Source organism: Bos indicus, chromosome 6 (assembly GCF_029378745.1).
Source record: "Bos indicus isolate NIAB-ARS_2022 breed Sahiwal x Tharparkar chromosome 6, NIAB-ARS_B.indTharparkar_mat_pri_1.0, whole genome shotgun sequence".
In the NCBI taxonomy this organism is placed as follows: Eukaryota; Metazoa; Chordata; class Mammalia; order Artiodactyla; family Bovidae; genus Bos; species Bos indicus.
The window spans coordinates 43,743,254-43,765,570 of record NC_091765.1 but is presented as its reverse complement, the minus strand read 5'-3'; the positions used below and the strand labels follow the sequence as shown (position 1 = coordinate 43,765,570).

The window sequence follows — 22,317 nt, the reverse complement described above, 5'->3', positions numbered from 1 at the left end:
GTAGGAGGAATAAATATTGTGAAAATGACTATACTATCAAATCCTATCAATAGATTCAACATCAATTCAGTTCAGTTTAGATGCTCAGTCATGTCCGACTCTTTGAGACCCCATGAATTGCAGCATGCCAGGCCTCCCTGACCATCACCAACTCCCAGAGTTCACTCAAACTCATGTTCATCGACTCAGTGATGCCATCCAGCCATCTCATCCTCCGTCATCCCCTTCCCCTCCTGCCCACAATCCCTCCCAGCATCAGTCTTTTCCAATGAGTCAACTCTACACATGAGGTGGCCAAAGTACTGGAGTTTCAGCTTTAGCATCAGTCCTTCCAAAGAAATCCCAGGGCTGATCTCCTTTAGAATGGACTAGTTGGATCTCCTTGCAGTCCAAGGGACTCTCAAAGTCTTCTCCAACACAACAGTTTAAAAGCATCAATTCTTTGGCACTCAGCTTTCTTCACAGTCCAACTCTCACATCCATACATGACCACTGGAAAATTGGCAAAGTAATGTCTCTGCTTTTTAATATGCTGTCTGCTGCTGCTGCTAAGTCACTTCAGTCATTTCCAACTCTGTGCGACCCTATAGACGGAAGCCCATCGGGCTCCCCTGTCCCTGGGATTCTCCAGGCAAGAACACTGGAGTGGGTTGCCATTTGCGTCTCCAATGCATGAAAGTGAAAAGTGAAAGTAAACTTGCTCAGTCATGTCTGACTCAGCTACTGCAGTCTACCAGGCCCCTCTGTCCATGGGATTTGCCAGGCAAGAGTACTAGAGTGGGGTGCCATTACCTTCTCCAAATATGCTGTCTAGGTGGGTCATAACTTTTCTTCCAAGGAGTAAGTGTCTTTTAATTTCATGGTTGTAATCACCATCTGCAGTGATTTTGGAGCCCCCCAAAAATAAAGTCTGACACTGTTTCCACTGTTTCCCCATATATTTCCCATGAAGTGATGGGACCAGATGCCATGATCCTCATTTTCTGAATGTTGAGCTTTAAGCCAACTTTTTCACTCTCTTCTTTCACTTTCATCAAGAGGTTTCTTAGTTCCTCTTCACTTTCTGCCATTAGGGTGGTGTCATCTGCATATCTGAGGTTATTGATATTTCTCCCAGCAATCTTGATTCCAGCTTGTGATTCTTTCAGCCCAGCGTTTCTCATGATGTACTCTGCATAGAAGTTAAATAAGCAGGGTGACAATATACAGCCTTGACATACTCCTTTTCCTATTTGGAACCAGTCTCTTGTTCCATGTCCAGTTCTAACTGTTGCTTCCTGACCTGCATACAAATTTCTCAAGAGGCAGGTTAGGTGGTCTGGTATTCCCATCTCTTTCAGAATTTTCCACAGTTTATTGTGATCCACACAGTCAAAGGCTTTGGCATAGTCAATAAAGCAGAAATAGATGTTTTTCTGGAACTCTCTTGCTTTTCCCATGATCCAGAGGATGTTGACAATTTGATCTCTGGTTCCTCTGCCTTTTCTAAAACCAGCTTGAACATCAGGAAGTTCACGGTTCACATATTGCTGAAGCCTGGCCTGGAGAATTTTGAGAATTACTTTACCAGCGTGTGAGATTGTGCGGTAGTTTGAGCATTCTTTGGCATTGCCTTTCTTTGGGATTGGAATGAAAACTGACCTTTTCCAGTCCTGTGGCCACTGCTGAGTTTTCCAAACTTGTTGGCATATTGAGTGCACCACTTTCACAGCATCATCTTTCAGGATTTGAAATAGCTCCACTTGAATTCCATCACCTCCACTAGCTTTGTTTGTAGTGATGCTTTGTAAGGCCCACTTGACTTCAAATTCCAGGATGTCTGGCTCTAGGTGAGTGATCACACCATCGTGATTATCTTAGTCGTGAAGATCTTTTTTGTATAGATCTTCTGTGTATTCTTGCCACCTCTTCTTAATATCTTCTGCTTCTGTTAGGTTCATACCATTTCTGTCTTTTATCGAGCCCATATTTTCATGAAAAATTCCCTTGGTGTCTCTAATTTTCTTGAAGATATCTCTAGTCTTTCGCATTCTGTTGTTTTCCTCTATTTCTTTGCATTGATTGCTGAGGAAGGCTTTCTTATCTCTTCTTGCTATTCTTTGGAACTCTGCATTCAGATGCTTATATCTTTCCTTTTCTCCTTTGCTTTTGGCTTCTCTTTTCACAGCTATTTGTAAGGCCACCCCAGACAGCCAATTTGCTTTTTTGCTTTTCCATGAGGATGATCTTGATCCCTGTCTCATGTACAATGTCACGAACCTCCGTCCACAGTTCACCAGGCACTCTATCTATCAGATCTAGTCCCTTAAATCTATTTCTCACTTCCACTGTATAATCATAAGGGATTTGACTTAGGTCATACCTGAATGGTCTAGGGGTTTCCCTACTTTCTTCAATTTCAGTCTGAATTTGGCAATAAGGAGTTCATGATCTGAGCCACAGTCAGCTCCCGGTCTTGTTTTTGCTGACTATATAGAGCTTCTCCATCTTTGGCTGCAAAGAATAGAACCAATCTGATTTCAGTGTTGACCATCTGGTGATGTCCATGTGTAGAGTCTTCTCTTGTGTTGTTGGAAGAAGGTGTTTGTTATGACCAGTGCGTTCTCTTGGCAAAACTCTATTAGCCTTTGCCCTGCTTCATTCCGTATTTCAGGCCAAATTTGCCTGTTACTCCAGGTGTTTCTTGACTTCCTACTTTTGCATTCCAGTCCCCTATAATGAAAAGGACATTGTTTTTGGGTGTTAGTTCTAAAAGTTCTTGTAGGTCTTCATAGAACCTTTCAACCTCAGCTTCTTCAGCATTAGTGGTTGGAGAATAGACTTGGATTACTGTGATACTGCATGGTTTGCCTTGGAAATGAACAGATATCATTCTGTCGGTTTTTGAGATTGCATCCAAGTACTGCATTTTGGACTCTTTTGTTGACCATGATGGCTACTCCATTTCTTCTAAGGGATTCCTGCCCACAGTAGTAGATATAATAGTCATCTGAGTTACATTCACCCATTCCAGTCCATTTTAGTTCGCTGATTCCTAGAATGTTGACGTTCATTCTTGCCATCTCCTGTTTGACCACTTCCAATTTGTCTTGATTCATGGACCTAACATTCCAGGTTCCTATGCAATATTGCTCTTTATAGCATCGGACCTTGCTTCTATCACCAGTCACATCCACAACTGGGTATTGTTTTTGCTTTGGCTCCATCCTTTCATTCTTTCTGGAGTTACTTCTGCACTGATCTCCAGTAGCATACTGGGCACCTACCAACCTGGGGAGTTCCTCTTTCAGTATCCTATCATTTTGCCTTTCATACTGTTCATGGGGTTCTCAAGGCAAGAATACTGAAGTGGTTTGCCATTCCCTTCTCCAGTGGACCACATTCTGTCAGACCTCTCCACCATGACCCACCCATCTTGGGTGGCCCCACATGGCATGGCTTAGTTTCATTGAGTTAGACAAGGCTGTGGTCTGTGTGATTAGATTGACTAGTTTTCTGTGATTATGGTTTCAGTTTGTCTGCCCTCTGATGCCCACTCACAACACGTACCGTCTTACTTGGGTTTCTCTTACCTTGGACTGGGCTGTCTCTTCACGGCTGCTCCAGAAAACTGCAGCTGTTGCTCTTTACCTTGGACGAGGGATATATCCTCACCGCTGCCCCTCCTGACCTTGAACGTCCAAGGAGCGGTGGCTGCGCAGTGCAGGAGGGCCAAGAGGAGCTACTCCATGTTCAAGATTCAATGTGATCCCTATCAAATTACCAACGGTATTTTTCACAGACCTAGAACAAAAATTTTCACAATTCATATGGGAACACAAAAGATCCCAAATAGCCAAAGCAGTCTTGAGAAAGAAGAATGGAGCTGGAAGAATAAATCGTCCTGACTTCAGATTATACTATAAAGCTATAGTCATCAAGACAGCATGGTACTGACACAAAAAATGGAAATATAGACCAATGGAACAAGACAGAAAGCCCAGAAATAAACCCATGCACATATGGGTACCTTATTTTTGACAAGGGGGCAAGAATAAATAATTGGGCAAAGAAAGCCTCTTCAATGAATGGTGCTGGGAAAACTGGACAGATACATGTAAAAGAATGAAATTAAAACACTTCCTAACACCATACACAAAGATAAACTCAAAATTGATTAAAGACTTAAATGTAAGACCAGAAACTACAAAACTCTTACAGGAAAACATAGGCAGAACACTTGATGATATAAATCAAAGCAAGATGCTCTATGACTCACCGTCTAGAGTAACAGAATAAAAACAAAAGTAAACAAGTGGGAACTGGATAAACCAAAAGCTTTTGCACAGCAAAGAAAACTATAAGCAAGGGAAAAAGACAACCCTCAGAATGGGAGAAAATTATAGCAAGTGAAACAACTGACAAAGGATTAATTTCCAAAATATATAAGGAACTCATACAACTCAACGGTAGAAAAACAAACAACCCAATCAAAAAGTGGGTTAACGACCTAATAGACATTTCTCCAAAGAAGACATATAGATGGCTAACAAACACATGAAAAGATGCTCAACATCACTCATTATTAGAGAAATGGAAATCAAAACTACAATGAGATATTATTACTTCAAACCAGTCAGAGTGACCATCATCAAAAACTCTGCAAACAATAAATGCTGGAGAGGGCATGGACTCTTGCACTGTTGGAAGGAATGTAAATTGATGCAGCCACTATGGAAGAAGGTATGGAGATTCCTTAAAACACTAGGAATAGAACCACCATATGACTCAGCAATCCCACTCCTAGGCACATACCCAGAGGACACCAAAATTGAAAAAGACACATGTATCCCGTTGTTCATTGCAGCACTATTTACAATAGGTAGAATATGGGAGCAATCTAGATGCCCATCAACAGATGATTGGATAAAGAAGTTGTAGTACATATACACAATGGAATATTACTCAGCCATAAAAAAGGAATGTATTTGAGTCAGTTCTGATGAGGTAGATGAACCTACAACCTATTATATAGAGTGAAGTGAGTCAGAAAGAAAGATAAATACCATATTCTAATGCACATGTATGGAACATAGAAAAATGGTACTGAAGAATTTATGTACTGGGCAGCAATGGAGAAGCAGACATAGAGAATAGACTTATGGACATGGGGAGGGGGAAGGAGAGGGTGAGATGTTTGGAAAGAGTAACATGGAAACTTACATTACTGTACGTAAAATAGATAGCCAATGGGAATTTGCGGTACGGCTCAGGAAACTCAAACAGGGGCTCTGTATCCATCTAGAGGGGTGGGATGAGGCAGGAGATGGGAGAGAGATTCAAAAGGGAGGGGATATATGTATACCTATGGCTGATTCATGTTGAGGTTTGACAGAAAACAGCAAAAGTCTGTAAAGCAATTATCCTTCAATAAAAAAATAAATTAAAAAAATTATCCCATTCACCAGTGCCTTCTAAGGAGGGAGAATCCCTTTCACATAGCAACTGGACTGCACTTTGTTGAACATTGGAATGGGTGTAAGTAAGCAAATTTGGAGAAATCAAATATGATGAGTGCAAATGCTCTAATAATGTGAGGAGTCATGGGAAGGGTGGCATTCAAAGACAGTAAGTAGAGCCAAGGAATTTGGGTGCTTCATAGAAGGGGACAATCAAAGGAACTCTGGAGAGGCAGAATGTAAGTATAGACTATATGTATCTGGATTATGTAACAAAACTGGCAAATCTCTTAAAATCCCTGGTTGATACACTGGATTGAATGCATGTCCTCTGCATAGGAAAGGTGGAGTCCTTGGTAATTGTCTCCAATTAACCACTCCCTTCTTATATACCCTTCTCCTCTGGGATTCAGTGACACCATAGACTCTAGTGGTTTTTTTTTCCTCTCACACTTTGTAGCTCTCTTTTTTTCCTCTCACACTTTGTAGCTCTCTCTTTTTTAGTCTTCTTTGCTTCTTTGCTAAATGATGGAGGACCTGGGACTTCCCTGGTGGCTCAGTGGTAAAGAATCTACCTGAAATTTATAAGATATGTGCAGGAGACATGGGTTCTATCCAAGGGCTCAGAAAATCCCCAGGATAAAGAAATGGCAACCCACTCCAATATTCTTGCCTGGGAAATCCCACTGACAGAGGTACCTAGTGGGCTACACTCCATGGGGTCACAAACAGTTGGACAAGACTTAACAACAGCATGAGGAACTGAATATTGCTTACAGTAGGAAGAAAAGTCAATGATGTCCCTGATGAAATGGCAACAGATTAAGAGGAATTGAGGGAAAAAATGGGTGTTGAGAATGTCCAGAGAGTTAATAGAAACAGCTCCTAAGGAGCTCTGGGGTGAAAGGAAGCATGGAATTGAAAGGCAGTCAGAAGATCTGGAGACAAAGAAAATAAAAAAAATACTGTTTTGCTTTCATTTTGATAATTCTTTAATTATTAATAATTATTTGATTTCATTTTAATAATTTTTTAAATTTATGGAATCATTGTAGTTTTATTGAAAAATTGCAGAGATTGTTCTTGGAAGTATTTTTTTTTAATTTGGATGCAATAAATCTTAGTTGCAATATGCAACTAAGTGTTGCAACTAAGAACCTGCAAGCCACAACTAAGAGACTGTGTTTTAAGATTTTTTTTTTTTTAAAGGAAGGAGATGAAGTGACACAACAAGGGGGGAAAAAAAAGAATCATGACAGCATGAATTCCTTGAGATAGCAATCCACGAGGAAAAGATTAAGGGAAAGTGTTGGTCTTAAGTAGAAGCAGAGACAGAATAAAGGGCAGAGTGGGTACACAAAATGGGGAGTTGGTAGACTTGATAGTAGAAGGATGAGGTACTTCTCTTTGGAGTATAAAGCTCTGTCATTGGCCAATGGTGAAGAGTAAAAGATGTGACAATAGCTTCCCAGAAATGAGAGAGAGTTTTCTAGTGAAGTACATCCAGTGTTAAAAAGCCACTTAAGATTTATTTCCATGTGTTTGAAGACTGACCAAACAGCCAAATACGTGATTTTTTTTTTTTTTTTTTAATGATAGTATTTGTATGTTCAAGTTCAGGAATAGTGTTAGTAGAGGGTTAAGTTGAACCAATATAAATAAGAACTGGGGCTTTGAGAGGCCTGTGTAGACACACAAACTGATCTCTTGAAGTCTCATATATAATACCTTCCTTTTGACTTCTAACCAATAAAACATAGAAATGATGAAGGGATTTTGTGGATGTTTAATTAAGATCCATAACCATGTGTATTTGAGTTAATCCAAGAGACATTATCCTAGACAGGCCTCACCTAGTCAAGTAAGGCCTTTAAAAGTGTAGCCAAGCCTTCCCTGAAGATAGAAACTTTAGACAGCAGAAACTCTCTTTTGTTCACTTTGAAGAATGAAGTTCCATAAGTCCACAGCCATGAGAAAAAGAAATTCTGCCAGAAACCCGAGGGAGCCTGAAAGTGAGTCCTTCCACAGCTGAGCCTCCAGAGAACAACACAGTCCAGATGACAACTTGATTTCAGCATAAGGATACTGTGAGCATTGAATTCAGCCAATGCCCAGTCTTTTCTTTTCATTTATTTACATATTTATTATTGAATATAATTAATGTACATCATATAAATTTCACATGTACAACACTGATTCATGATTTTACAGGTTATACTCCATTTATGGTGGTCATTTACTTGCTAAGTCATGTCTGACTCTTGCGACCTCATGGACTGTAGCCAGCCAGGCTCCTCTGTGGGATTTTCCAGGCAAGAATACGGGAGTGGGTTCCATTTCCTTTTCCAGGGGATCTTCCTGACCCAGGGATTGAACCCAGGTCTCCTGCACTGCAGGCAGATTCTTTACCGACTGAGCTACCAGGGAAGCCCCATTTATAGTTATAAAATATTGACTATATTCCTTGTCCTGTACAGTACAGTATATCTGTGTAACTTACCTATTTGACACATAGCAGTTTGTACCTCATAATCTCTAACCCTTATCTTGCCCCTTCTTCATTTCTTCTCACCAGTGGGAATTGGAATTGGAATTGTTAGTCACTCAGTTGTGCCTGACTCTTTGCGACCTCATGGACTGTAGCCCACCAGGCTCCTCTGGCCATGGAATTCTCCAGGCAAGAATACTGGAGTGGGTAGCTATTCCCTTCTCCAGGGGATCTTCTTGACCCAGGGATAGAACCTGGGTCTCCTGCATTGCAGGAAGACTCTGAGCCACAAGAGAACCAGTAGTTTTTTCTCATAATCTGTGAATATGTTTCTGTTGCTATATCCACCAGTTTGGTAAATTTTTATATTTCACAAATTACAGATGTCATACAGTATTTGTCTTTGTCTGACTTATCTCAGTTAGCATAATGCCCTCCAAGTTTATCCATGTTGTTGTAAATGGCAAAATTTCATACTTTTTATGGATGTTGTGTTGTTTTTTTAACATTTTATTGGATTATAGTTGATATACAATGTTGCATTAGTGTCAGGTATACAGCATAGAGATTAAGTTTTATATATACACATATATTATACATAGTTATATATAAATATAGTCATTCTATTTAAGCTTCCTTTCCCATATAGGTTATTACAAAATATAGAGTTCCCCATGAACAGGCATATTTAAGAGTACTTTTTGCAAATAATTATTATTCCAACCTATGGAAATGAGAGTAAATTAGGATGTAAGAATGGAAGGTTGTTAATGGACAAGAGAAATCTCATAGTCAATGGATTAGAAAGCTCACTGGTATTGGATAATTGCAGTGAAAGTTGAAGAAAAAATTAATGAAAAGGAAAATAGGTATTGGTTGTAAAGAGAGAGAATGACAAAAGAAAATACACACACACAGAGGCAATTATTAATTTAAATACTGGGGAGTTGTTCTGCTTTCTTTCCTGTTGCCCCAAGACATTTTGAAGCAACTGTCTTAGGCAGGTATATGTATCAGTTTTTTGTGGGCACTGTTCCTCAGCTAGGCTGTCTCAACATTTAAACCAAGCAGACTATGACAGGATGAGCATGGGAAAGAGAGCCACAGAATTCTATTTGTTTGCAAATCTCAGCCAAGTCCTCCAATCAATGAAGCTAACAATTTGATTCCCAATTTCTTTTGTCTATCTATTAATTCGTTCCAAATCTCGATGAGAAATAGACTTGTTATATTTTGATCCTCTAAAACCCCAACAGCTATAATAGAAGACTTTGGCCCTTGTCCAAGAATGGAGGTGTTGTGATCACTTCTAATATATACCTTGGGGCAGTCTCTGAACCTGATTAGGAATGTTCATACTGTTGAGGGAAAGGACTGAGAAACGTATTCAGAAAATAACCAAGTACAAGACAAACAGTAGGTATTTAATATATAAACATTTTCTCCCTCCTTATGAATGAGAAGCCTTTGGATTGATTGTAGGTGGTAACTTTTCTGTAGCTGAGGAGCCTAGGTACTATGAATGCTAAAGACTTCTGAATTATCATGTGACTTTAGCAGCCAAATGTAGGTAGATTGTTACTTCCAGTGACACAGTGAGGATGATCATGGAGTCATCTTTCATGGCAGTAGAATTGGGGTTGGAGTCCACATGTCAATACTGAACAGTCAAATATTTAAGTAACTGTACAACAGGAAGTGACTGAGGGGGACACAGCTGATTGCTTCATGCTAACTAGTTTATATGGGTTGATCAGGTTGCCTCACACTCGGAAAGAAATTTGTAGAACCTTTTGAAAATTATAGCTTATAGATAAAAGCTAAAAATCAGCTAGGTAACATATTTCTTGCTTGGAGGTCACCTATATGCATTGGTGCTGGACTCGGCCTGAAATTGCCTGTAATTAAGTCTTTCTACCCCCAAGTTGTGATGTATGATGTAGTACAACAGCTCCTTAGATAAGTATGGATGAAAATGGAATGACTGGACTCAGTCATCCCTGAGAACAACATCATCCTTGCCCTGCTGAAATTTGGCTATATGTTTATAAAACCAAATTGGTTATATATCTGATTTTATATTTGGTTATATGCTTATTTGCAAATAAATTTCTTTCTTATCTAAATTAGTTCAAATTGGGCATCTTCTAATTTGTAATTGTATGTCCTTTAGTAATATGGAGAAATTCAATTTCTTCTTTTTTTATGCTTCATTTGGTTTATCATTAGTTTCTAAGTTTTCTAAGGAATGTGCACTTATTTGCAAACAGAATACTACAAAATTTATGATACAATAAAAATAGAAGAAAAGAAGGTTCTGACTCCAGGAAGTTCTAAACATCAATTTAGTTAGGGAATATCAAACGTGAGAAATGTGTCAGGGACCAAAATGATCTTCTGGTCTGCTGGACCAGATTTACTGATCTGCTGGAGATTAAGCATAAATTTTTTGGGGTCAATATTTGTATAGATTTGTCAATCCCTGAATATAAAGACTCAAAATTCAACTTGGATTATCTAAGAATCTATAAAAATTGTATGCCAGATAGATTTTGCAGAAAAGGAATTTGTATAGGATTGTAGGAAAGTTCACAAAAGTGTCTTTAGAATAGGATGAGAGCCAAAACTACTTCAGGGATCTGGAGAACATTGACTAATAACCTCATCATGATGGATGGGATGAATCAGCTCTATTTCTTGGTAATTATTTCACTCTGCCCAAGATTTAATGTCCTGAGAGGAACTTGAATCCCTTGCTCACCCCAGTATTTTGGTTTACCTACCCTTCCTCCAAGACCAAGCACAGTGATGATGGAGAGGTATTTCAGAAAGAAAGAAAAAAGAGGAAAGAAAGAAGAAAAATGTATTTGAGTGCTATTAAGAACTCAATAAGGAATGAACAGAATCACCGATGCAATGAACATGAGCTTGGGAAAACTCCGGGAGATGGTGAGGGACAGGGAGGCCTGGCATGCTGCAGTCCATGGGGTCACAAAGAGTTGGACACAACTGGATGAATGAACAGCAACAACAAGAAATTAACACTAAGACACTGAACAATACTACAGGTCAGTTTTGAGTAAAAATTACTCAATATGAATCAATGTTTAATTTTGTTTCACGTCCATTCTCTCCTTGTTCTCTTCATGAAGGCCAGATTGGGCTTCTTCACAGCATGGTGGCTTGAAAACAGCCAAACTACTAACAGGATTTCTCAGAGCTCTGGTGAGTGTCTCAAGAGAACCACACAGAACTTTGGTGCTTTTATGGGCTAGCCTTGTGGCTCAGCTGGTAAAGAATCCTCCTGCAATGTGGGAGACTTGGGTTCAATCCCTGGGTTGGGAAGATCCCCTGGAGAAGGGAAAGGCTACCCACTCCAGTATTCTGGCCTGGAGAATTCCATGGACTGTATAGTCCATGGGGTGGCAAAGAGTCAGACACGACTGAGCAACTTTCACTTTCAGAAGTCATGTAGCATCATTTTTTCTACAAGCCCACTTGTGGATAAAGAATTTGCTTGCCAGTGCAGGAGATGCAGGTTCAATCCTTGGGTCAGGATTTCTTGGAAGAGGAAATGGCAATCCAATCCAGTATTCTTGCCCGGAGAATTCCATGGACAGAGGAGCCTGGTGGGCTACAGCCCAGGGGGCCAGAGCTACTAAGCACACAGCACAGACTCATATTCAAAGAGAGAGAACTGAGACCCTACCTCTCAATAAAAGGAAAATTAAAATTGCAGTGAAAGAAAATCATGTATATTGGAAGATATTTTGAAAAGTAAAATCTGCCACCTCTGGGAAATACAACCTGCCACAAGTATAGACCCCAAACATACTAATCTCAGTATAAGGAGCCTGGTGGTGTCTTGAAGTCCTCATATCGATTGCCTTCTGCCCTGCCCCTCTATCCCTCATGTTTTCTAAACATAATAAATCCTAGCACAACTCAGTAATAGTTTTCATACACTTCACAGAACAAGAGAAAAGTTGGGAATGAAGTAAAATCAATTCCAGTGGATGAATCACTTTTTAAATTATAGTTTTCTGAATATGAAGAATATTATTCTTATAGGAGTACTTTTAAATATCTTAGTCATAAGAGGAATCAGTTCTTTTTTGAGGAAGTGTACAAAGAGCTTTCTGTTTTAGATGGAGAATATGTCATGATTCAAGGTGCATTGATTAGGCACCAACTATTCACTGAGCTCCATTCTTGGTGATGGAAGAGTGATGGAATAGACAGCAGGAAATGAAACTTATTTTAAAAAAAATTCCTGCCACCATGGAGGTTACCTGAGTCCATTATCTGTTTGAGAAAGGACACTGCCTGGTAAAGGTATAGGTGTTCGATTTCTTCCACCCTACTGGGTGAGCTTCCGGTACAGGAACTATGTCGGTTTCACTACTGTAGTCCCAGGGCCCACCACAGTGCCTGGAGGACAGCAAGTTTCAATAAATATTTGTTGAACTATATTTGTACAGATGTGAAGGAATTCATGCCAGTCCCTTAAAAGGAAGGGCTCTCATGAGAAAGGAGTGAGCATGTCCTCTTCTTGAAGGACCGACAGTAGACTAGCTTGAGGAGATGGCTGTTCCCCATCCTTACCAATAAAGCTTTAAGAAGATGCAGGGGAGGAGCAGCGGAACTGGTTCTCTGTTATTTTTTCAGTAAGAGAAGGGTAAAGAAATCTGTACAATTTCTTAAACTTTGCAATTCCCTTGTGTTTGTTATTCTTGCTTTTCTCTATTTCTCTGTGGTGATTAATAGTCATTTTTTCAAATGTCATGTGTACCGGTCTTTGGGGAGTAGAAGGAAGGAGGAAGCTGGGGAGACTGTTACTCTCTGCAAGGAAGCTCGAGGGGAGAGAATCCTCGAGGGATAAAGTTGATGTGCACAGCTTCAGAGACTGGGGAGTAGGTGGAGTCCCCGAGGCCCGCTCCAAGGAGAGACAGAATGGCAGCAAGCCTGGGCTACAGAGCATCCAGAAATTCAAGTGTGCAAAGGCTGTCGTGGTTATTTGACCAAGCCTTGTGCAGTGTTTCCTGGTATAGAATTAAAAACAAATGAGTGCTCTTCTAGCACTTTGCTTTCAATTCTGTATTCTCTATGTCAGTTAAACATGTCACACTAGAAATCTTTCTGAAGCCCTGCCCTGCTTTTCTCATCCTTCATTTATAATCCCTCACCTAATCCTGTCATTTTTGCCTGTTCAAGTCTTTCAAATCACTCCCTCTCATTTCCATCTTCACTGCCTTGCCTGTGCTCAGACCTGAATCACATAACTGCCCCCAACTGGTCTCAACATGACAATCCTTCATCCTATTTCCCACTCTTTTTTCTTAAACACAAGCTTGATTATGTCCTTTGATGCTTAGCTCTCTGGTATGTGTGGACTTACTACCCGAAGACAGCATCCCAAACCTGAGCATATGAGGCCTCTGCTCTCTGTTGAACTTTTAGACTCATATGTTTTCCTCCTCCCCCAATACACCTTACACTCCAGCCATATGGGTTGGCTAACTGAAGCCAAACTAGTTTAAATGACTGACTTTTATAATTTAGCATATAATGTTCACTTTGCCTGGAATGTACATTCTTTTCTCTCCAAAAGATAGATTCCTTTTCGACTTTCAAGACCTAGATAAAATATCACTTCTACTCAGTGAAGCTTTTTTCCACTCCCTCCGGCACTGTGTGTAAATTTTTTGTGTGGATGAGTTTTGTCACTAGACTGTGACTTTCTTGAGAGGAGGGATTTCCTGTTAACCCACATACTATCACAAGTGCCTAACACAACACCTATTGTAAAACTGATAAATAACAAAGTGAATAAATGAATGAGTGGCGAGGATGGCTTTTGTCCTGTGATGTGATGTTAAGAAAAAAGATGGAAGTGCAAGTCTAGGTAGATGTGTACATGGCCTCCCTGGAACATGTCACTGATTATACCTGACAATCTGTCTTTTTATTGCCTAGAGGTATAAAGAAATTAAACCAGGAGAGTCCAGTACAGCTATTCAGTCTCTAGACAGCAGAAACTCTCAACTTTCTAAAGGATATGCAATTCTGTTCTTGGGTGAAGGAAAAACACCAGCTTTGAACAAAGTAGGTTTGTAGGACAGTACAAACAGCTGCGCCTGAAGAAAAGTGTTCACTTTTTCTTTATTTTGGCAAAAATACCTACTTCCTGGTGCCCTGTGTATAGCCAGCTTACGTTCATCTAGAAACAAGGAATTCAGTCAAGTAGTATATTCCAAAAAGATAATTAAGAACAGAGATTTACTAATTATATTGAATTAGCCAATATCTTTGGGGAAGGCAATGGCACCCCACTCCAATACTCTTGCCTGGAAAATCCCATGGATGGAGAAGCCTGGTAGGCTGCAGTCCGTGGGGTCTCTAGGAGTCAGACACCACTGAGCGACTTCACTTTCATTTTTCACTTTCATGTATTGGAGAAGGAAATGGCAACCCACTCCAGTGTTCTTTCGTGGAGAATCCCAGGGATGGGGGAGCCTGGTGGGCTGCTGTCTATGGGGTCGCACAGAGTTGGACATTACTGAAGCGACTTAGCAGCAGCAGCAGCCAATATCTTAATCTGTTGAGGTTTCTGTAACAAAATGCCTTAGACTGGGTGGCTTGATCAGTGGAAAATTACTTCTTGTGGTTCATTGCTGAGAAATCCAAGATGAAGGTGTCTGCAGATTCAGTGTCTGGTGCAGGCCTGCTTCTTTGGCTTATAGACAGCTGTCCTCTCAGAGGGAGAGAGAGTGTGCTCTTATGTGTCTTCCTCTTCTTAAAAGGGTACAAATTGCATCATGAGGGCACCACCCTCATGACTTTATCTAAACTTAATTACCTCCCATATGCAAACATCATCACATTGGGGGTTACTGCTTCAGCACATGAATTTTAGGGGGACACAAACTTTCAGTCCATACAACTAACCAGGAACGATCACAAGGCAACAGCAATAATAGACAATAAAAATACATAACGGTGTTAGTGTAGTGTAGTAGAGGTTTATTGAATGCTTGCTATGTGACAGTCACAATTTCAGGTGTTTTTGCATATCTTGGCTCATTAAACCTCCTATTGACCTTATGAGGAAGGTGATATTGTTACATTCATTTTAAATATGAAGAAATTAAAACACAGAAGGCTTCAGTAACTAGCCTAAGGTCACTAATTATTAGCAGAAGTGGAAATCAATCTCAGTAATTCTGGCACCAACGCTCATATTTTTAACCACAATGCTGAATTTAGAAGAGGAAACACTCATGGAGATTTTCTACTTTAATGCTTTTTTACATTTTTGTAGTTGTGGAAAGATATATCATATATATTAATATATATATTTAAATATATGTATTTAAATCCTAATATATTAAACAAATAAAAACTGAACCAGATTTCTATTCCTGGCAATATTGTAGGCAAGGTACACCAAATGGATTCCTTTCACACAAAAAATGGAAAATTAAAAGAAAAACTTAAATGTATATTTTAGTACTCAGTAAAATAGAAGTTGTCCAGGAGCAGAAAAAGGTGGGACAGAAAATATTGGATTGGCCAAAAAGATTGCTCAGGTTTTTCCATACCATTTTATGCAAAAAAAGCAAAATGAACTTTTGGGCAACACAATACAAAGAAATAAGATGGAAGATTTCATAAAAAGAATTTGTAGATTTCCAAGAAGCTATAACTTTTCTTTTAACAATCTTGTGGAAGAGAGGAGGAAGGGTATTCTTAATAAGATACTTCCTCAGGAAAAAAAAAGGAATTGGGAAAATATACAATATGCGAAGGGAAAAAGCAAAGAACCTTGTAAATTCTGGCCTTGAGTCTTAGATGAGATAAAAATTTAAACGTTTGCTCTAAAAGTTCTTAACTACATATTAGCTTTCACACAAGTTGAGAATTAAGGCCTACAGTATCTAAAAGTCCCGAGTCAAGAAATTATGTAAAATATTCCTGGGCTAGTGTTCTCTCAAGGGTCTAGCAGAAGCAAATGCAAATCCTCTCTCAAGGAATGCATTCTCAGCACAGATGTTATAAAATTTCTTAGGTAAAACTCCAAAGGAATATAAAAAAGAAAAAAAAAAAAAAGAAATTCGTGAAGAAATAAAGCATGTGGTTTCTGGTCAAACATATAAATATCTTAGAAGTTATCACTCCTGTTCTCACAAGTAAAAAGTTGAACAAACTGAAAATTGACACCTCTCTTTAGATCCATCAGATAACACATGGATCCACCAAATGTCATAGGTTAAACTGGTGTCCTAAAAATTGGAAAGAGAATTAAGTACCAAAAATCATATTACCTTATGTTTGCCTAGAGCCTAAGCCCAAGCAAAAGCCTGATTCTGGAGCCAGTACTCATAAGAGCACTTAAAATGTGACTGATGGATTGCTAGGGGTAACATATGGACTGCTGCTGCTGCTAAGTCACGTCATTTGTGTCCAACTCTGTGCAACCCCATAGATGGCAGCCCACCAGGCTCACATCCCTGGGATTCTCCAGGCAAGAACACTGGAGTGGGTTGCCATTTCCTTCTCCAGTGCATGAAAGTGAAAAGGGAAAGTGAAGTCGCTCAGTCGTGTCTGACTCTTTGCGACCCCATGGACTGCAGCCTACCAGGCTCCTCCATCCATGGGATTTCCCAGGCAAGAGTACTGGAGTGGGGTGCCATTGCCTTCTCCACATATGGACTAGTTTTAGAGTTAAAAGCACCTGTGGGCTGGGCTTGGGAGGAGGGCACAGTTTTGTGCATTTTACCTCCTGGAGTTCTACCACGTTTACCTCAGGATGAAGACTGGAGAAGACACCACCCTGGTGGAAGAGAAAGTAAGCATTCTGAAAGACATTAGAGCATTCTAAACAAAGGAGTTAACTCACTCCTCCAAAGACACAATTAACCATAACTTTACTTAACCAATTTAAATTTCACCAGAACCTAACTGACCTGGAGAAAGTAGAATACTTAAATCCAACCTCTCTCTGGCTTTCTTGTCTCACCTAATGGAAAGGCAAAAAAATATGAAAAACACTTTGAGAATCACAGCCAAGGGGCATAGGGTCATGAAAAGACAGAGATTTAATTTTTGGATTATAGAATGCTTCTGTTCTTTCTACACTTTACTATAACATCATCAGGTTTCTGTATAATAGCAGTGAGTTTCAACTAAAATAACTTCCAGATGTTCAAGCTGGATATAAAAAAGGCAGAGGAACCAAAGATCAAATTGACAACATCCATTGGATCATAGAAAAAGCAGGAGAATTCCAGAAAAACATCTATTTCTGTTCATTGACTAAGTTAAAGCCTTTGACTGTGTATCACAACAAACTGTGGAAAATTCTTAAAGAGATGGGAATACCAAACCACTTGACCTGCCTCCTGAGAAAACTGTATGCAGGTCAGGAAGCAACAGTTAGAACCAGACATGGAACAACAGACTGGTTCAAAATTGGGAATGGAGTATGACAAGACTGTATACTGTCACCCTGCTTATTTAACTTATATGCAAGATACATCATGCAAATGCCAAACTAGATGAAGCATAAGCTGGAATCAAGATCGCTGGGAAAAATATCAATAACCTCAGATATGCAGAGATGACACCACCCTTATGGCAGACGGTGAAGAGGAAATAAAGGACCTCTTGATGAAAGTGAAAGAGGAGAGTGGAAAAGCCGGCTTAAAACTCAACACTCAGAAAACTAAGATCATGGCATCCAGTCTCATCACTTCATGGCAAATAGATGGTGAAACCATGGAAACAGTGATAGATTTTATTTTCTTGCCCTCCAAAATCACTGCAGATGGTGACTGCAGCCATGAAATTAAAAGATGCTTGCTCCTTGGAAGAAAAGCTATGATAAACCTAGACAGTGTATTAAAAAGCAGAGACATTACTTTGCCAACAAAGGTCCATCTAGTCAAAGCTATACTTTTTACAGTAGTCATGTATGGATGTGAGAGTTGGACTATAAAGAAAGCTGAGTGCCAAAGAATTGATGCTTTTGAACTGTGGTGTTGGAGAAGACTCTTGAGAGTCCCTTGGACTGCAAGGAGATCCAACCAGTCCATCCTAAAGGAGATTAGTTCTGGGTGTTCATTGGAAGGACTGATATTGAAGCTGAAACTCCAATATTTTGGCCACTTGATACAAAGCGCTGACTCATTTGAAAAGACCCTGATGTTGGGAAAGATTGAAGGCAGGAGGAGAAGGGGAGGACAGAGGATGAGATGGTTAGATGGCATCACCGACTCAATGGACATGAGTTTGGGTAAACTCTGGGAATTGGTAATGGACAGGGAGGCCTGGCGTGCTGCAATTCATGAGGTCTCAAAGAGTCGGACACGACTGAATGACTGAACTGAACTGAACTGAAACTCTATCTTGGGCTGTCTTTTTCTGGGTATGCTATGTACAGGTTTGTGGTTCCTGGTTGAGAAAAAAAGGGCATTTGTCATGATCTTTACAGAGAGAGGACAATTGGAATTCATTCTACCTCCCCTGGACTTGTTGTTAAGCAGCCTTTGACTTTGATGGATATCCTTATTTTAATTGTCCTGCTATTGTGTATTACTTTTCTCTCTAAAAATATAGATTTGTAAGTATTATTATTTTGAATTCTGTGACTCTTCATTTGCAGTAAAATGTATCTAATTGCCACTGATATAGTACAGGGAAGATAAAATATTAGCCAAGCAAACTGAAAAAAAAATCTAGAAAATAAGTATTGATGAGATTTAGAACAACAGGGATTTTTACCCACTTCTGGTTGGATTATATATTGATACACCACCTTGGAAGGAAAATTATGACCAACCTGGACAGCATATTAAAAAGCAGAGACATTACTTTGCCAACAAAGGTCCATCTAGTCAAAGCTATGGTTTTTCCAGTGGTCATGTATGGGTGTGAGAGTTGGACTGTGAAGAAAGCTGAGTGCCGAAGAATTGATGCTTTTGAACTACGGTGTTGGAGAAGACTCTTGAGAGTCCCTTGGACTGCAAGGAGATCCAACCAGTCCATTTCAAAGGAGATCAGTTCTGGGTGTTAATTGGAAGGACTGATGCTAAAGCTGAAACTCCAATACTTTGGCCACCTCATGCGAAGAGTTGACTCATTGGAAAAGACTCTGATCTGGGAGGGATTGGGGGCAGGAGGAGAAGGGGACGACAGAGGATGAGATGGCTGGATGGCATCACCAACTCGATGGAGATAAGTTTGAGTAAACTCCAGGAATTGGTGATGGACAGGGAGGCCTGGCAAGCTACGATTCATGGGGTCGCAAAGAGTCGGACATGACTGAGCGACTGAACTGAACTGAACTGAACTTTTTTTAGAAGTAGCTTGGTATTGTTTGGTAAATTTGAAGATAAGTATATTCTAAGATTCTAAAACTTTTTTTTATAATAAATACTTGGCCACCAAGAGAGGTGTATAAAAATTTTTGTGGCAGTGTTTGGACACAACCCAAATATTTATCAACAGGGGAATGAATAATTACATTTTGGACTCTAGTGATACAATGATACTGATGGATAGAAACCAGTCTTGTAAGAATATATATTATGAAACTATACTAAATGTTAAATGTATAAAGCTAACAATATACATACTTTAAAAGATAGAAATGCAGGTTTAAAATTTCTAAAAGCAAACAAGATAATGATATACAATAATTCAAGATAGATTATGATTACCTCTGCTGCTATTCTAATGGGACAGAAAGGGTTTGGGATATGAAAGAATTTTTTATTGGTTTGCTAATGTTCCATTTCAGGAGTGTTTGATACGTTATTCTATATATCTAAAGGAATAATTTAAGACTACTTGTCCTTTTACCAGTGCCATCTATTGACAGTTAAACATATTAAGGACCAGAGAGGTAAGTGACTGACACTGCTATATAGGTCACTACTAACAGAGATGAGTCCAGAACAGTCCACACCATTTTCTAGCTAGCCAAGGATATAATGTGGGGTATAGTAAAAACATGATTTGCAATCTTGAATCCATCATGATCTATGCATAAGGTAGAATAAAATAGGAGGGGCCATTAAAATCAGTTTGATCAAAAACTTAACCATGGAAAGATTTGGTAACTTCCCCCTGGACCACAAAGCAGAGAATCCCACTAGAGCATCTTTACTAGACAAAATTGCAGGCAGCAGAAAACACTGCAGCAAACTCTGTTAGGGTCTTGATCCAAACACGAGAATATTATTGGAATTCACTATAACGCCTCTAAGTAACATGGGGAAATGTTTATAATGAGCCACTTGGGAAATTTGGAATATTGCCTTTTTTCATAATGCTCGATGGCTAGGAATTTTAAAACAGGTTTTTGTCAGTCTATTAGACTCAATAGTAGAAATATGTTTCTAGTTTTTCTGCTATATATTCAGACTAGGAGAAATATGATGCCAGTAAGGGCTAGCCAGCCTTCACTACTGGGGATTACTTATATAGCACAATATTTATAAAGGAACTTAACACATGACATTAGGATTTAGAAAGACATTCAAAGGAAATGAATCAGATATTCTAAAATATTTGATAAAGTTAAGACTAATTAACATAGGGTATTTTCATACATTTTGGGGGGTATGGAGGAAGGTTTTATGGAGTTGTTTTATCTAAAGGTAGAGAAGAATGCTATTAAATCTTGCCTGTTATAAAGACAAAGGGAAGAGATAAGTACCTTTATATCATGGTGTTCAAATGTCATTCTATGACTGGTTATATCATGTGTGCATGAGTGCTAAGTTGCTTCAGTCATGTCTGACTCTTTGGAACCCTATGGACTGTCATCATCCAGGTGCCTCTGTGGATGGGATTTTCCAGGCAAGAATACTGGAGTGGGTTGCTATGCCCTCTTCCAGGGGATCTTTATGGTCCCAGGATCAAACCTGTGTCTCTTATGTCTCCTGCATTGACAGACAGGTTCTTTACCACTAGGACCACCTGGTTATATCAGAGTATCCTATTTTTAAAAAATGCTCATTCATATAAATTCCAAGAAATTCATATAAAATTCATATAAAAATTCATATTCACCTTCAGGCTGAAGATGGTGCTTAGCTGCTGCTGCTGCTAAGTCGCTTCAGTCATGTCCGACTTTGTGCGACAACCATAGATGGCAGCCCATCAGACTCCCCCGTCCCTGGGATTCTCCAGGCAAGATCACTGGAGTGGGTTACCATTTCCTTCTCCAAGATGGTGCTTAGAAATTTACATTAATTAAAAAAAAAAAAAGCTTCCTGGATGAATCTGATGGAAAATTCATCCTGAGAATTACTCTTCTGAGTAATTTTAAGATCATTAAAATACTCAATCACCAAGGATGGAGTGAGGTGGTGGTACCTTAATATCCTGGTATAGAAATGGCACTGATCTACCTAGAGGAATAAAAGAGATGATAAACTTTTTTACCATCAGGAAAATTCCATCAGGATTGAGAGAGCGAGACCAAACAATTTTTCTGAAGAACACTATTCTTAATCTACCTTCTCTCTTGAGTGTTCTGTTGACTCTAAGATGGATCCAAAGCCCCCAGCGTCGTCAATATCCAAGTTTGGAAGAAAGCAAAGAACAGAATTAGTGAAGCCAACTGGTATTTTTCAGTGCTTCTAATGATAGATCATATTTCTGAAAACTTGAAAGATTCATAACGCATACCATACCCCTGGCGCATTCCAGATGAGCAGAATTTGTGTGCTCAGAAGTAAGCGAGAAGATGTGCTGCACTGAATTTTATTGATTTTTTCTCTTTGCTTGTATAGTTTTATGATGTTCCATTTTCTCTTTCCTGTTGGTTTGGAAACTGTGGCCTTGGTTATTTATTTTCTTCCTTCATTTTACATTTAAAATGTATATGTAACACTGCATCAATTTTCATGGCCATGGGTGAAAGGACAGGCTGAATTCTATGGACAAGAAAAGATGGTCTTTGATAGGAGAGTTAATTATCTCCCTGGTAGGAAACTTCTTCTCAAGTTCTCTTCCCTTTTCATTTTCTCATGTTTTTGGAATGCATTTATAATTTTATTTTTAATCTCATCACTTTTTGAATTTTAGCACTGAATTCTCACTTTTAGAGATTATATATTGATAGCTCTGAATTATTTCCATTTGTATTCTGCGCCAGGCTTTTTGGTTGTTGAATCAAGAAGTTCTACAACTTCTTGACATAACTCATCTAACAATAAGACTAAGCAGATGAATTTATAATAGAAATAGGCTTTTGCTTGTGGAAGTTTGATAATTGATGATGATAAATTTTGCTAACAAATTTATTTTTTCTCTGGTCTTTGCATAGTTCACATGGTGGTTTTAATTAGGATATTATGCCTTTTGTATTATAAAGTAACA

At 39.2% G+C, this 22,317-nt stretch overlaps 1 long non-coding RNA gene across 6 annotated transcripts in view; it reads right to left on the bottom strand.

Moving 5' to 3' along the window:
* The window catches only part of LOC109560365 (uncharacterized), a 67,404-nt gene that overhangs the window by 33,652 nt on the left and 11,435 nt on the right, over window positions 1–22,317 (bottom strand). The window contains exon 3 of one of the 6 annotated variants that reach the window (XR_011567129.1): window positions 3,573–3,783. The exons of the other annotated variants lie outside the window; for them this stretch is intronic. This is a non-coding gene — a long non-coding RNA (uncharacterized lncRNA). The remainder of the gene's footprint in view (window positions 1–3,572; window positions 3,784–22,317) is intronic. 6 annotated transcript variants of the gene reach the window in all.